We start from the raw sequence: 16,755 nt of genomic DNA on the forward strand, positions 1-16,755 counted from the left end.
CCCTGAGTTAGAACTACATTTTTTGATTTAGACTACACTACTCCTGAAGTTGAATAGTATATATTGTTTTATTTATAAAAGGTATCCTAAAAGTCTTACTGCATTTGTAAGCTAGCTATATATCCTTTTTTTTATTATAACTTTTTATTGACAGTACATATGCATGGGTAATTTTTTACAACATTATCCCTTGTACTCCCTTCTGTTCCAACTTTTCCATTTTCTCCCTTCATCCCCTCCCCTAAATGGCAAGCAGTCTTATACATGCTAATTATGTTATAGTATATCCTAGATACAATATATGTGTGCAGAACCGAATTTCTTATTGCACAGAGAGAATTGGATTTAGAAGGTAAAAATAACCTAGGAAGAAAAACAAAAGTGCAAACAGTTTACACTCATTTCCCAGTGTTCCTTCTCTGGGTATACCTGATTCTGTCCATCATTGATCAATTGGAATTGGATTAGCTCTTCCCTATGTTGAAGATAACCACTTCCATCAGAATACATCCTCATACAGTATCATTGTTGAAATGTATAATGATCTCCTGGTTCTGCTCATTTCACTCCTAGCTGTATATCCTAATGCAGTTCCAAAAATCTAATTATTAATTATATGTCAGAATTCTAGAGTAAGGAAGACTGTATACAATGCAGTTGACATTAATAAATACTATATTTTACTCTTAGCAATATTTGAAGGAATGAAAAGTGAAAAGCTTTTCATACTTCCCTTTGTTCTACAAAAAAAAAAAAAAGAACAGTTGTTGCACAAATAATCTCACTTGGGAAAACCAACTGTCTGGGAAGACAGTATTTCCTTCCTTATTTCAGCCTAATTATTTAGTTCTATTTTATGATGAGTCAAATTCTTAGTAGTTTTCTAAGGCTAATTTGTTATTCTTTAGTCATTTTTTAGTCATGTCCAATTGTATATGGCTCCTTTTGGGATTTTCTCAGTAAATATATTGGAGTGGTTTGCCATGTCTTTCTCTCAAAGGCTAAACACTTGTTTAAATATATATATATATACACATATATATACAATATATATTTGGTTATTGACACTTTGTTTTAATAAATCTATACAAATTTACAATCAAATCTTCCACAGAGTATAATGACCCTGAAAATTTTTTATAAACAATTATTCATTTTAAGTTTAAATAAAAAGTGAGAAAAGGGAAATAAAAAACATTTCCATGTACACAGCAGAATCCAAGACAGGATTCAATATATTCAAGATATACATTTCAAGTGGTTTACTTAAAAAAAATCCCCCAAAAACCTATATAATAAATTGTATATATTGTTTTCAAATCTACCCAGTTTTTCTGAATTTCCAAGTTTTCTTCTGTTCTCTACTATGTACTTTTTATTTTTTTTCTTCCCTCCCTTCCTACCCTGTCCTAGAGAAGGCCACAATTAAATATGAATATATACACATATACATATGTATCTAAAAATATACATATATATCCAGCCCCTGCAAATAAAAAAAAGGGTGTAAGAGTATGATTGATGTATATGCAACCTTGCATTTTTGTAACTTACTTTTTCTTAAAAGAAAGATGGTAATTAATGAATTGGCATCAATGTTTTCCATTATTCCAAAGTATCCCAAAAGGAACACCCTACAGCTTTTGTCATTTAGTGCTGACTTTTAAACATAATTGTTGTCATAATGTATATTGTTTTTTCTGTTTTCTTTCTGCACTCTGTACCATATTTTGTACAACTTCCTACATCTGAATTCTTTATCTTTTTTTGTCCTTTACAACATACACACATACACACATACACATGTGTGTGTATAAATATGTACATATACTGTGGCTTACCCAACTATTCTCCAATCATTGGGCACATGGTTTCCTTTTTACCATTTTGCTGTTATAAACAATGGCACTATCACTATATTGCATCAACTGCACTTATTGTTGTATCATTGTAAAAAGTTGTAAGGTTTTTTAGAATGTTAATAAATTTACTTATTTTATTCCAACCCAAGTAATTCACATGCAGGTGAGTTTTAAGTTAAGATGCTCTTCCTTCATTTTGAATGGTCATTTGCCAGTTCTGATAATTTCTCACTGGGGATTATCAATGCCTAACATCCATCAGTTCAACTTGTGAAGGTATGGTTCAACAATAAGAGGTCCCAATGGGACAATCTGCTAATCCCAAGCCTTTCTTATTTTCTTTTTATCACCTGTGTCATAATTATCATTTCCTTCCTCCATATTTCTTTGACTTGCATTTGGTCGCTCAGCTATACTCTTTCTCCATTAGTCCCTGTCAAAGTCAGAGTCAAACAGTGTCACTATGAATCTGAAAATACTTGGAGTTTAGGGAGCACTGGAAAAAGGCTTGCCTGCTCAGAGACAGCCCTGTCTCCTTGCTCTATGTCTAGGCCCTTTATCTGAGTACTTTCATAATGTCAATTGGGACTAAAATATTTCATAATTCTTTGCCTTTGCAATATTAGTTGTATGTTAAACTGGACATCTACCAGAACACAGGCAAAGAAACATAACAATAAATAATGAAGAGAAAAAAAGGCAGCTAGGCTGCTCAGTGGATAGAGCCCTCATCCTGGAAATAGGAAGACATCTTTCTGAATTCAAGTCTGGCTTCAGACACTTCCTAGTTGTCCCTTAATACTGTTTACCTCAGTTTCCTCATGTGTAAAATAAGCTAGAGAAGGAAATGGCAAATCACTCCTGTATTTCTGCCAAAAAACCCCAATCCAAATCTAAATGAGGTCACAGAGTCAGAATGATTGAAACAATTGATAACTTGCTGGTCATAGCAAACACTATTTTTCAACAACCCAAAATGCAATAATATACATGGACATCACTAGATGATCAATATAGAAGTCAGGTTGATTATTATTTTATTATTATTATTATTATTTTAATTTTTTATTAATTTTTATAATTATAACATTTTCTTTGACAGTACATATTCATAGGTAATTTTTTTTTACATCATTATCCGTTGTACTCCCTTCTGTTCCAAATTTTTCCCCTTCTTCCCTCCACCCCCTCCCCTAGATGGCAGGTATTCCCCATACATATTAAATATTTTATAGTATATCCTAGGTAGAATATATATGTGCAGAACTGAATTTTGTTGTTGTTGTTGTTGTTGCAAAGGAAGAATTATATTCGGAAGCTAAAAATAATCTGGGAAGAAAAACAAAACAAAACAAAACAAAACAGTGCTCACAGTTTATACTCATTTCCCAGTGTTCCTTTTCTGGGTATAGCTGATTCTGTCCATCATTGATCAATTGGAATTGGATTAGCTCTTCTCTATGTTGAAGATATCCACTTCCATCAGCATACATCCTCATACAGTATCGTTGTTGAAGTGTATAGTGATCTCCTGGTTCTGCTCATTTCACTCAGCATCAGTTGATATAAGTCTCTCCAAGCCTCTCTGTATTCCTCCTGTTGGTCATTTCTTACAGAACAATAATATTCCATAATATTCATATACCGTAATTTACCCAACCATTCTCCAATTGATGGACATCTGTTCATTTTCTAGTTTCTAGCCACTATGAAAAGAGCTGCCACAAACATTTTGGCACATACAGGTCCCTTTCCCTTCTTTAGTATTTCCTTGGGATATAAGCCCAGGAGTAGCACTGCTGGGTCAAAGGGTATGCACATTTTGATAACTTTTTGGGCATAATTCCAGATTACTCTCCAGAATGGTTGGATTCTTTCACAACTCCACTAACAATGTATTAGTGTTCCAGTTTTCCCACATCGCCTCCAACATTCATCATTATTTGTTCCTGTCATCTTAGCCAATCTGACAGGTGTGCAATGATATCTCAGAGTTGTCTTAATTTGCATTTCTCTGATCAATAGTGATTTGGAACACTCTTTCATATGAGTGGAAATAGTTTCAATTTCATCATCTGAAAATTGTCTGTTCATATCCTTTGACCATTTATCAATTGGAGAATGGCTTGATTTCTTATAAATTAAAGTCAATTCTCTGTATATTTTGGAGATGAGGCCTTTATCAGAACCTTTAACTGTAAAAATGTTTTCCCAATTTGTTACTTCCCTTCTAATCTTGTTTGCATTAGTTTTGTTTGTGCAGAAACTTTTTAATTTGGTGTAATCAAAATGTTCTATTTTGTGATCAATAATGGTCTCTAGTTCTCCCTTGGACACAAATTCCTTTCTCCTCCACAAGTCCAAGAGGTAGACTATCCCATGTTCCTCCAATTTATTTATGATTTCATTCTTTATGCCTAAATCTTGGACCCATTTTGATCTTCTCTTAGTATGTGGTGTTAAATGTGGGTCCATGCCTAGTTTCTGCCATACTAATTTCCAGTTTTCCCAGCAGTTTTTGTCAAATAATGAATTCTTATCCCAAAAGTTGGGATCTTTGGGTTTGTCAAACACTATTTTTATTCACTATCTTGCCCTGTGAACCTAACCTATTCCACTGATCAACTAGTCTATTTCTTAGCCAATACCAAATGGTTTTGGTGACTGTTGCTTTATAATATAGTTCTAGATCAGGTACAGCTAGACCACCTTCACTTAATTTTTTTTTCATTACTTCCCTTGAAATTCTCGACCTTTTGTTGTTCCATATGAATTCTGTTGTTATTTTTTCTAGGTCATTAAAATAGTTTCTTGGGAGTCTGATTGGTATAGCACTAAATAAATAGATTAGTTTAGGGAGTATTGTCATCTTAATTATATTCGCTCGGCCTATCCAAGAGCACTTAATGTCTTTCCAGTTATTTAAATCTGACTTTATTTTTGTGGCAAGTGTTTTGTAGTTTTGCTCATATAATTCCTGACTTTCCTTTGGTAGATATATTCCCAAATATTTTATACTATCGACCGTTATTTTGAATGGAATTTCTCTTTGTATCTCTTGTTGTTGGATTGTGTTGGTAATGTATAAAAATGCTGAGGATTTATGTGGATTTATTTTGTATCCTACAACTTTGCTAAAATTCTGAATTATTTCTAATAGCTTTTTAGCAGAGTCTTTGGGGTTCTCTAAGTATACCATCATGTCATCTGCAAAGAGTGATAGTTTGATTTCCTCATTTCCTACTCTAATTCCTTGAATCTCTTTCTTGGCTCTTATTGCCGAGGCTAGCGTTTCTAGTACTATATTGAATAGTAATGGTGATAGTGGGCAACCTTGTTTCACTCCTGATCTTACAGGGAAAGGTTCTAGTTTATCGCCATTACATATAATGTTTACTGACGGTTTTAAATACATGCTTGTTATTATTTTAAGGAATAATCCATTTATTACTATACTCTCAAGCGTTTTTAGTAGGAATGGATGTTGGATTTTATCAAATGCTTTTTCTGCATCTATTGAGATGATCATATGGTTTTTATTAATTTGATTATTAATATGGTCAATTATACTAATAGTTTTCCTAATATTAAACCAGCCCTGCATTCCTGGTATAAATCCTACTTGATCATAGTGTATTATCCTTGGGATGATTTTCTGAAGTCTATTTGCTAATATCTTATTTAAGATTTTAGCATCAATGTTCATTAAGGAGATTGGTCTATAGTTTTCTTTCTCAGTTTTCAATCTACCTGGTTTAGGTATCAGTACCATGTCTGTGTCATAAAAGGAATTTGGTAGGACTCCTTCAATCCCTATTTTTTCAAATAGTTTATATAGCGTTGGAGTTAGTTGTTCTTTAAATGTTTGGTAGAATTCACATGTAAATCCATCTGGTCCTGGGGACTTTTTCTTAGGGAGTTGGTTAATAGCTTGTTCTATTTCTTTTTCTGAGATGGGACTATTTAGACTACTTACTTCTTCCTCTGTTAATCTGGGCAAGCTATATTTTTTAAGGTATTCTTCCATTTCATTTAAGTTATCGAATTTATTGGCATAAAGTTGAGCAAAGTAGCTCCTAACTATTGTTCTAATTTCTTCTTCATTAGTGAAGTCAGGTTGATTATATACTTTATAGCCAAAAATGAAAAAAAATTTATATAATCAGTTTAAAAAGATTTGGACTGACTGTGGATCAGATCATGAGCTTCTTGTTGCAAAATTTGGATTTAAATAGAAAAAAGTAGGGGAAACATCAGGCTGCATAGTATGACCTAAATAACATCTTTTATGTATATAAAGTGGAAGTGAAAAATAGATTTAAGGAACTAGATCTAGTAGACTTCCTGAAGATCTATGAATAGAGGTTCACAATATTGTGTAAGAGGCAGCAACAACAACAACAAGAAATCCCAAAGGAAAAAAAGAACATGAAAGCAAAATGGCTATCTGATGTTTTTACAAGTAACTGAGGAAAGGAGGAAAACAAAAGGGGAAGGATAAAGAGAAATATATATCCTGAATGCAGAATCCCATATAAAAGCCAGGAGAGATAAGTTTTTCTTAAATGAGCAATGAAAAGAAATAGAATTAAACAATAGAATAAAAAAGATAAGAAATCTCTTCAATACAATTATAGATATTCAGGGAATACTTCATGCAAATGTAGGCATGATAAAAGACAGAAATGATAGGAATTTAATAGAAGCAGAAAATATTGAAAAGAGGTGTCAAGATTATACAAAAGAAATAGACAAGGAAGATCTTAACTTCACTGATAATTATGAGAGTGTAGTTACTGCTCTAAAGCCAGATTTCCTGGAGAATGAAGTCAAGTGGGCTATAAGAAAGATTGCTCACCAGTAATGAACTGAACCAGCTACACCCAGCGAAAGAACTCGAGGAGATGACTAGAAACCACTACATAGAATTCCCAATACCCCTATTTTTGTCCGCCTGAATTTTTTATTTCTTTCACAGGCAAAATGTACACTTATTTCAAAGTCTGATTCTTTTTGTACAACAAAACAACTATATGGACAAGTATACATATATTGTATTTAACTTATACTTTAACATTTAACATGTATTGGTCAACCTGCCACCAGGGAAAAGTGGTGGGGGGAAAGAGGGGAAAAGTTGGAACAAAAGGTTTTGCAATTGTCAATGCTGGAAAATCACCCATGCATATATCTTGTAAATAAAAAGCTATTAAATAAAAGAAGAAGAAGAAGAAAAGAAGAAGAAGAAGAAGAAGAAGAAGAAGAAGAAGAAGAAGAAGAAGAAGAAGAAGAAGAAGAAGAAGAAGAAGAAGAAGAAGAAGAAGAAGAAGAAGAAGAAGAAGAAGAAGAAGAAGAAGAAGAAGAAGAAGAAGAAGAAGAAGAAGAAGAAGAAGAAGAAGAAGAAGAAGAAGGAAGAAGAAGAAGAAGAAGAAGAAGAAGAAGAAGAAGAAGAAGAAGAAGAAGAAGAAGAAGAAGAAGAAGAAGAAAAAGAAAGAAACATTGCTCACAATAAGGCTAATGGAAGTAATGGCATTCCTACTGAATTGCTTAATCTTACAAGATAATGTTGTTAAAATGCTGTGGTCACTATGCCAGCAAATTTGGAAAACTCAGCAGTGGCCACTAAATTGGGAAAAAGATCAATGAATGTTCATTCATTTCAGATATCAGCAAAATTATGCTTGAGATCCTGCAAGCTAGGCTTCAGCAATATGTGAACTGAGAATTATAAGAAAACCACACTGATTTCTGAAGAGACAGAGGAACTAGAAACCAAATTGCCAATATTCATTGGATTATGGAGACAGTAAGAAATCTCCAGGAAAACCCCCCCAAAGTCTATTTTTGCTTCATTGACTAAAATAAAGCCTTTGACTACATGGATCATAACAAAGTGTGGCAAATCCTCAAAGAGATGGTAGTACCAGATCATCATGTTTGTCTTCTGAGGAACCATATGTGGGTCAAAAAGCAATAGTTAGAACCAAACAAGAAATAACTGATTGGCTTAAGATTGGAAAATGAGTATGACAAGACACTTTCTTTATTTAACTTATATGCCAAATACATCATGAGAAATTCCAGGTTGGATGAATCAAAAACCAGAGTTAAGGTTGCCAGGAGAAATATTAACAATCTCAGATGTATAAATGATACCACTGTCAGAAAGTAAAGAAGATTAAGAAGTTTCTTGATGAGGGTATAAGAAGAGAGAGTACAAAAGCTGATTTGAAGTTTAAAAAAAATCAAATCTACTAACAACTAAAATTTTGGCAAACTGCTCACATCACTTCATGGTAAATAGAAGGAGAAAAAAAGGAAGCAGTGCCAAATTTTATATCTTGGACTCAGAGATCATTGCAGATCGTAACTGCAGCCATGAAATTAAACAATGCTTTGCTCCTTGAAAAGAGTTATGGCAAGAGTTATGGACCCTACTATGGCAAGGGAGCAAGTAGGTGGTGCAGTGGATAGCACACCAGCCCTGAAGTCAAGAGGATCTGAGTTCAAATATGACCTCAGATACTTAGCACTTATGAGTTGTGTGACCCTAGGTGAGTCACTTAGCCCCAATTGCCTCAGCAAAAAATTTTTTTTTAATTTTACAAAAAAAAAAAAAAAGAAAGAAAAAAAGAAAAGAGTTATGGCAAATCTATCTAGCATACTAAAAAGCAGAGATATCAATTTGCCAATAATGGTCTGAATAGTCAAAGCTATGGTTTTCCCAGTAATAATATGTGGCTCTGAGAGTTATAAGGATTATAAGAAATTATTATTATAAGGATTCATAAAGAAAGCTGAATGTTTTTCAGTTATGGTTCTGGGGACTACTTTTGAGAACCCCTTGTACTATAAGGAGATCAAATTGGTCAATATTTAAATTATTTCAGACTATTCATTGGAAGGTCAAATCCTGAAGTTGACAATTAAATACTTTTGCTACATAATGAAAAGCTGGGAATCACTGAAAAAGACCCTGATGTCAATGATAGAAAGTGTTCTTTTTTCCTCTTATCATTCTGCTAAATTCTCTTGGAATTTAGTCCTCTTGTAATGGCATTATAATTACAATAAAACTTTACTCCTTAACCAGGAAATAGGTTCAAGCCTGTAAATTCTTGTGAGATACCTTGTGATACTGGTTTATGATCCCAAACTTTGGGGTCCCCTTCCCATTCTCAACAGAAGGACCTGATATACTATCACCTGTAGAGTCACAAAGAATCAAACATGACCAAACAACAAAAATATATCTTGTACATACATTAATTCATTTTGTAGTTTGGATATTAGATTTTTATTAGAGAGATTGCTATAAAACAAACTTTTTCAATTTTATGTGATTAAAGTTGTTCCTTTTTTGGTCAAGAATTCTCTCTCTGATTTACTTTTGGGTCACGTATCCTTTTGTATATTATGGTGTAAATTCTGCTAAGCTGTTTGTCAATTTTCTTATTAATTTTTGTCAAATAGAAAGTAGTTACCCTAGCAGTTGATGTTAAGGATTTCAGATACTTTGCTACTATGGCTTATTATAGTTGGGCCTTGTTTACTAAACCTGTTTTGCTGATCAGTTTTTCTTTTTTTAATAAGTATCAAATAATTCTGAGATTACTACTTATCAGAATGGTTTGAAATCTGATACTGTTGGACCCCTTTTTTCTAATTTTTTTTCTTATTATTTCCTTGAAATCCTTGCCTTTTGTTCCTCCAGATGAATTTTGTTATTATTTAACAGGCATTTATATGTTTTCAACAAAGACACGATCTTGATTTTTTTTTGAAAATATTTTGCTCCTTACTGATTTCCTTTATTTCCCCAATTCTCTTTTTTAAAAATTGCATTTGCATCTTTATTAATATATTGGTTTTTAGAGGATCTTATTTTCAATGTTTTGTAAAAAATTTAAAGCACTTGTCAGAGGTTAAATAATAGCTCAGTACCAAAGCCAGCACTATTAGTCTTGCACTCTCATTTCCCTAGATTATGAGGCCTAACTTTTGTACTGCTAATACATATATTATTATATGTCCTTAGAATGAAATGTGACATATTCCTTGGGAAGAATAGGGTTTTAACTGTGCAATGGTGAATCTAAGTGGTTAGAGATTTATTATATAGAGACTTTTTTATTTTGCTGAGTCAATTGGGGTTAAATGACTTGCCCAGTGTCCCACAGCTAGAAAGTATTAAGTGTTTGAGGGCAAATTTGAATTCAGGTCCTCCTGACTTCAGGGCTGATTCTCCATCCACTGTGCCGTCTAGCTGCCCCTATATATAAACTCTTAAACTTGGTATTGTTATGTTTTTGTCAACATAGTTATTGTATTTTGTTTAATGGTATATGCATTAAAATAGAAATATTTACTTTCATTTCACAGTTTTTGTCAGATTGCTAGATAATTTACAAATCACTTAACAATTTAATATAAGTTCTTCAGAGACCAGTGAACTGGCTATAAAATGACTATTTATTAAATGTTTTTGTGGGGTAATCATAGGAATGGATCAAGCATTCTATTTTAATTTCTAGCTTCCAGGTTTGTTTCATTTTCAATTTATTTAAAGTTCTAATTGTGAGATTCTATTGTAGGAAAAAAAAACACGGGTCTTAAAAATGTTAATATTGAATTTTAATATAGCTTCATTAATTTTTGATCCATTTCTGTTTCATGAGAAAACAGGAAACATAAAATTTTAAATACTTCCACCTTCCCATGTAAGAAAGAATTAAGAATTTTTTAGGTATCAGAGACTATGCTAAGCACTTTACATATATTATCTCCTTTGATTCTAGAAGCAACTCTAGGAGGTAGATGCACTTTTTATTTCCATTTTCCAATTAAAGAAACTGAGGCCAACAAAGGTTAAATGACTTGTCCAACTAGTAAGTATCCGAGGCTAATTTACTTCCAGATCTCTGAATCTAGGTCTAGCATTTTATTGTGCTGCCTAGCTTCCCAAGAGACATTGTGATAATTACTTCTATTTTGTTTGTTAATAGATTTTTCTCTAACTACAACTGTCACAAAACTAAAAAATCAAAACTTGAAATTGCATAAGTTTCTGCTTTTTCTTTTCTAAGAAGAAGATCAAGATTAATACAGTATAGAAAAGGGTTTACCATCAGAATAGCAGCAACTGGAATTCAATAGAATGGAAAGTATAACATTTCTATATAATACCTTCTAAGGATAGCCAATTAAAAGATTGCAAATGGAGTTTAGGGGCTAAATGAAGGATGGTAAAAATTTCCTACATGTTTTCCTACCTGTATGACAGACTAGGAATGTCACATTTGATTATTATAAATCATAGACCATTTGCTCTGGAGAATTTCTAAATCTAATAGTGTCCTTTTTGAACAACTGCCAATTAACTTTCTGGGTTTATAAAGGATTAAATACTTATTGATGGACATTGGATGTTTCCTTGATTTTCTCCTTAAAATAAATTAAACAAATTTATAAATTAAAATAAAATAAAATAAACAGGAAAAAAATTTTCACCAAATGCATGATGCTGACCTTTTTTTTTTTTTTTTTTGAAAATACTCTGTTCAGAACCAGGAGATCATTATATATGGCAACAAGAAGACTATGCAACGATTAATTCTGATGGAAGTGGCTCTCTTCAGTATTGAGATGATTCAAACCAGTTCCACTTGTGCAATAATGGTTTATAATTGGGGTACCTAAATGAAATTAGGCTTAATTGAGGTCTAGTGTCAGGTTCGGGTACAGGGAGTCAAATAGAGCTCCCCTGCAACTCCTTTGCACACGGCGCAAGGATAGAGATTTAAATGAGGTCTAATGGGGGCCCAAGAGTCCCCTATAAAGGAATTTACAGACCGGAAAACCTAGATTGATAAAAGAGGTTTATTATGGGGTTTGGAAGTAAAGTCTAGTTAGTAAAGTTGAAGGTAGAGATAAAAGGCACCGGAATCAGAGTTCCAGTGGGCAGATATCCTTTGACATGTAAGGCTGCCATGTTTGGGATCTCTGCCAAGAGAGAGCTCCAGCTTAGCTCTTTTATAATGAGAGATTTAGCTAAAGGAGCCTGTGGGTGAAGTCCCAAGTTGGCTCAAACCTGGGTGGGGGTTGTGAGAGCCCTGATCTCCTATTGGACTTCAAAAGGGTGCTTTTGTCAGGATTTGTGAATCAAAGGTCCTAGCTTCTTGAATTGATAATGGATCAGTTAGGAGGGGCTGGGAATCAGAAAGGAATAAATCAATCTGAAAGGTTTAGTTTCTTAAAGGGAGCACAATCCACATTACACCCAGAGAGAGAACTAACGGAACAGAGTGTGGAACACTACACAGCATTCTCACTCTCTCTGTTGTTATTTGCTTGCATTTTGTTTTCTTTCTCAGTTTTTCTTTTTCTTCCTTCTTGATCTGATTTTTCTTGTGCAATAAGATAACTGTATAAACACATATTGGATTTAATATTATTTCAACATATTTAACATGTATTGAACTACCTGCCAGCTAGGGGAAGAGGTGGGGGAAAGGAAGGGAAAATTTGCAACAAAAGATTATGCAAGGGTCAATGTTGGAAAAATTACCCATGCATATGCTTTGTAAATAAAAAGCTTCAATTTAAAAAAAAAAAAAAGAAAAGAAAAAAAGGGGAAAAAAATTCTGCTTCTCCAAGACAATCCCAATAAACTTTGGGTAGAAAACACCATCTGCACACAGAAAAAGATCTATGGAAATTGAATGTAAATTGACACATGCTATGTGTCACTTCTTTTTTGTTTTGTTTTTTCCCTCCCATGGTTCTTCCCTATTGTTCTGATTTTTCTCTTCCAAAATGGTTCATAAAGAAATGTGTATTTCAAAAAGTAATAAAAGAAAAATTTTAAAAAGAAACTGATTTCTATCTATTTTCCCCAGTTTCCCTTTTAAAAATTGAATTTGTGTTCTGGATTAATGGATCTGGATTAATATCTCTAAATTGAATACTGAATCCCGTGCTTTATAGCTAACTTCTTTAGAGTTTATTCTGCAGCTAGGGACAGGGTTAGTTTGCAAGGTAATTAGATTGATATTGCTTATTAAGTGCTGGGGATACAAAGAAAAGCAAACTTACATTCTGAATCAGAAAGACAGTACATAAAAGGTTGGGGCAGGAAACAGACAAGGGGTACCCACCCAGGTTGGGAGGAAATGAAACACCATGTTCCCATGTTCCCATGTTCCCAAATGGTGGTCCTTAAAGAAGCTCACCAATAGGAGGAAGAAAAGGCAGATATAGTTGAAATATATGCCAGGGTCTGAAGATCTCAGGCACTGAAGGAAATTCTGGAGTGAACCCCCATGACTCATGGTGGTAAAGCCCTTAAGGGCAGGGAAGGGAATGAAACATGGCCTGTCTGGATCCCTATTGTAATGTTTAAAAAGTTAGTAAGACATAGTTTCTGGATAATTAATTATTTTATTAATAATACTAGTTAATATTACCAATAAAATGGATCAGTGACACTCTTGAATGCCAAAGAGGAAACATTGCCATGGACTCACAGTTTATATGCTCTTGGAAGAATGGGTGTTCCTGAGGGTGGCAATAGTTAAAGAGAGAAAGAAAATCCTAATGATATATGAGCTTATTCCAATGAAGGTCTTGAAGTATTTGACTTTGAGCACTCAAATCTTGGTCACAGAGGCTTATCAATTTCCATATTACCAAGTCTGACAAAAGGGAGAATCCACATTTTCTCTGAGAGGTCTGAGTAAACACCATAAGAGGAATTTCTTTACGGTCTTTGATTGGATCTTAGCTTTCCTGCCAGGGTAAGTCTCAGCAAGATTTCCCTGATAAGGAAAAACTTTGGCCCCAGATAAGTTTTTAGTGTTGGGTGTGGCCAATAGAGGGATTGATAAAAATTAATCCTTGAGGCTGGCTGAGAGAAGTCACTGGTGGAGATCAGTTTAAGGGGTCCCATCCTTTGGGGAAATTGTCCAATCAGAAATCCATGTTATATCATACCCCTGAGACCCATCCTCTAGAGGAATTTTGGGCAGTCTCTCCTTGCCAAGTGCTGTCAGAAATCCCAGTCATTGGGGGCAGCTAGGTGGCGCAGTGGATGGAGCAGCAGCCTTGAATTCAGGAGGACCTGAGTTCAAATATGATCTCAGACACTTAACACTTCCTAGCTGTGTGACCCTGGGCAAGTCACTTAAGCCCAACTGCCTCAGAGTGGGGGGGAAAAGAAAAAAAAAAAAAGAAATCCCAGTCATGTCCCTGAGGTTAAATTTTCCCTATAAAATCTACTTATGGTCCATCCCATAACTGTTGCTTTCCCTTTGGTCAGTCCACAATAGCACTCTGTCTTTTGGTGTCTTTCTCCTTACCTCTCTCTCATGCCAAGTAGTATCTCCTCTAATTCCACTCTGCTTCCCAACCCCACTTCTCCTCCTTACAACTAACTAACCCTTTTAGGATGCTGTCCCTTTCAGGATTTTGCCTGGCCATTAAAGGCATGCCCCAGCCTCATTGAGTGCTCCCTTTCTACTGGGTAATTGTGAGTTCCACTGAGGAACTTGTCTTTTATATGCTCTCCCACTATATTTCATATTTACCATGTCTGGTGTTTACTATTTCCATTCATTTTTTTCTGTAACCTCTTCCCTAAATAAATCTACCTTTTGCCAAAGAGAATGGCCATTGTGAATTCTTTACATGACTGAATTCCAGCTCTTGGTGCCTACTATCATCTGTTGTCTACATCACCCTCATCTGCCTTAATTCAACAATTAACTTGTAGATACAAGCAAGAAATAATCATTTATCTCATTTCTGTTTAGTGGTCTATAAATGAACCTATGTTTTTGGCACTTTGTTCCTCTAGTTTTTCTGATTAAATTCAATTCAACAATCTTTAACAGTATAAATGAATAGGTCTTTTGAATTATGGTTGGGAAGTTAGGGGAGATCTTAAAGCTCATGTGGTCTAATTCCTTTATTTCATATCTGAGAAACCTGAAGATCAGAGATTATGGACCTTGTGAAGGCTCAACAGCCTTTTGAAGACAGGGCCTAGGTCTCCTAAATTCACATCTACAGTTCTTGCTACTCTTCTTTTTTTTTTTTTTTTTAATTCCAATAGTATTTTATTTTTCCAAATATATGTAAAGTAGCTCAACATTCATTTTTGTAAGATTTTTGTGTTCCAAAATTTTCTCCCTCACCCCTTTGTCTTTCCCTCTCCAAAATAGCAAATAATCTGATATAGGTTAAATATGTGCAATTCTTTTAAGCATATTTCCATGTTTTTCATATTGTGCAAGAAAAAAATCAGACCAAAAGGCGAAAAAAATCAAACAAATATTTTTTTAAAAGGTTAAAAATACTATTTTTCTGTGTAGGACAGAGTACTAAATCTCCCTCCCCCCTTACCCAGATTGAAAAAGAGTTAGTTAAGGTGCAGCTAGGTGGCGCAGTGGATGGAGCACCAGCCCTGAATTCAGGAGGACCCGAGTTCAAATCTGATCTCAGACACTTAACACTTCCTAGCTGTGTGACCCTGGGCAAGTCACTTAACCCTAGCCTCAGGAGGGAAAAAAAAAAAAAGTTAGACATAAGAAGGAGAAAAACACCAGGAGACACTCGATGCAGGAAAGAGAGGAAAGACACTGTGTGGCCTGAGGGAGGAGTGAGGGAAGAAAACACCAGGAAGAGTGCCATGATGACTGTAACCCCAAAAGGGATTTAGCCAAAATGGGGGGTCATAGATAGATTTGTAGGGGAATTTAACCTTAGGGTGTGACATAACTTGGATTTCTGACTCCCCCGGACTTCCAGAGGATGGGGACTGATCCCCATTAGTGTCCTTCCCCCTTGCTTCAGGGAGTAATTCCATCAATATTTCAGCCTTTCTCTACCCCCACTTAATTACTCGGGACCTCTTCATTTCGGACGTCATGGTTGATGCTTTTAGGAAAATGACATCACTGGAAACGTGACGTTTTGAAGGCAGGAATAAGGATCAAAAGATATGAGATATAAAATGAGTACAAATGTATGCATTTTTATATGTGTACCCATTATAAGTTTTTACAGGTGAATTTCTCTAAACCTTAAAACACACACACACACCCTCACCACCTGTAACACACAGTTGACTGTGGCACCCATAGGTTGATGCTGGAATATGCTCAATTTGTCCAGTCACACCCACGATTGTGTCACTCTAAGAATGACACATTCTCCTTAGGCTGGTCTCTACCAAAGGACCAGGAAGGTAATAAATTAAGACCACAAAAGTGTCAATTACCGGCTTAGGAAGAATTCAACAGAGCAGCAAGAGTAGAGAATTTATTTTGTAAAAGTGGATTCTCTGTAATGAGCAGCACCAGGACTAGAAGAGGAAGGAAACTAACACCTGAAGGGATTGGACAAAGGCAGACGAGCTGAATCTCTTGAAGGCTTCCAGTAGAACCAGCGTTGAAAAGGCATTCACTTGAACTTGTGGATTATTTTACAGTAAGTCCTATCTTTTTTTTTTTTTTTCCCTAATGGAGCTTAATTAAATTGGTTAAGAGAATGGCTAGGGGGCTTGCAAGCTCAGAATTGGAGTTAGGTCCCCTTCGGATTAAAATTCTTGATTCCAAATAAACGTGTTATTATATAACAATGTGTAAACTAGCAATGACTCACTTTATTTATTTGCTTGTTTGTTTGCTTGCTTATTCATTCATTCATTCATTCTTTAGTTATTTATTTGTGTCTTTCAAGTTTCTAGAAGGGGAATGCTAAGTAGATCTGACGGGGTCCCTTAGTTTTGCCCTTCACGACTTTATAAGCTTTGAGCTTATTTTTTCTTAGACTTCCGCCGCCAAGGTTTGTAATGAAACCGACCTCAGCGCCTTGCGCGGGTCCTCCTATTCTT

General features: G+C 34.7%; 1 protein-coding gene across 1 annotated transcript in view; it reads left to right on the forward strand.

The window, feature by feature from the left end:
• The first annotated feature begins 16,074 nt into the window (after nt 1–16,074).
• The window catches only part of ADIPOR2 (adiponectin receptor 2), a 58,818-nt gene continuing 58,137 nt past the window's right edge, over nt 16,075–16,755 (forward strand). Inside the window, exon 1 of the mRNA XM_074269390.1 lies at nt 16,075–16,349. The gene's annotated coding sequence lies outside the window, so the exon portion shown is untranslated. The remainder of the gene's footprint in view (nt 16,350–16,755) is intronic.

This window comes from Sminthopsis crassicaudata, chromosome 5 (assembly GCF_048593235.1).
Source record: "Sminthopsis crassicaudata isolate SCR6 chromosome 5, ASM4859323v1, whole genome shotgun sequence".
Taxonomy (NCBI): Eukaryota; Metazoa; Chordata; class Mammalia; order Dasyuromorphia; family Dasyuridae; genus Sminthopsis; species Sminthopsis crassicaudata.